The following is a 477-nucleotide window of genomic DNA, read 5'->3' on the forward strand; positions in this document are numbered from 1 at the left end:
AGTCCTGGGTGTTCTTTGGAAGGACTGATGTTGAAGCTGAAACTCCAATACTTTGGCCACCTGATGCGAAGAGCTGACTCATTTGAAAAGACCCTGAAGCTAGGAAAGATTGAGTGCAGAAGGAGAATGGAATGACAGAGGATAAGATGGTTGTATGGCATCACCGACTAAATGGACATGGGTTTGGGTAGACTTTGGCAGTTGGTGATGGACAAGGAGGCCTGTCGTGTTGTGGTTCATGGGGTCGCAAAGAGTCAGACACGACTGGGTGACTAAACTGAACTGAACTGTTCATGTTTTCTCTTTATTCCTGTTTAAGTCTTAGAATGCATTGCTTTTCTAAGAATTTGTCCATTTCTTCTATGCTGTCCATTTTATTGGCATATGGTTGCTTCTAGTAGTCTTTTATGATCCTTTGTATTCCTGTGGTGTTGGTTGTAATTTCACCTCTTTCATTTCTGATTTTAGTTATTTTAT

General features: G+C 41.1%; 1 protein-coding gene across 1 annotated transcript in view; it reads right to left on the reverse strand.

Moving 5' to 3' along the window:
• The window catches only part of LOC105001641 (zinc finger protein 250-like), a 10,334-nt gene that overhangs the window by 6,798 nt on the left and 3,059 nt on the right, over positions 1 to 477 (reverse strand). The window lies entirely within an intron of this gene.

Source organism: Bison bison, unplaced genomic scaffold (assembly GCF_000754665.1).
Source record: "Bison bison bison isolate TAMUID 2011002044 unplaced genomic scaffold, Bison_UMD1.0 scf7180017864383, whole genome shotgun sequence".
NCBI classification, from domain to species: domain Eukaryota; kingdom Metazoa; phylum Chordata; class Mammalia; order Artiodactyla; family Bovidae; genus Bison; species Bison bison.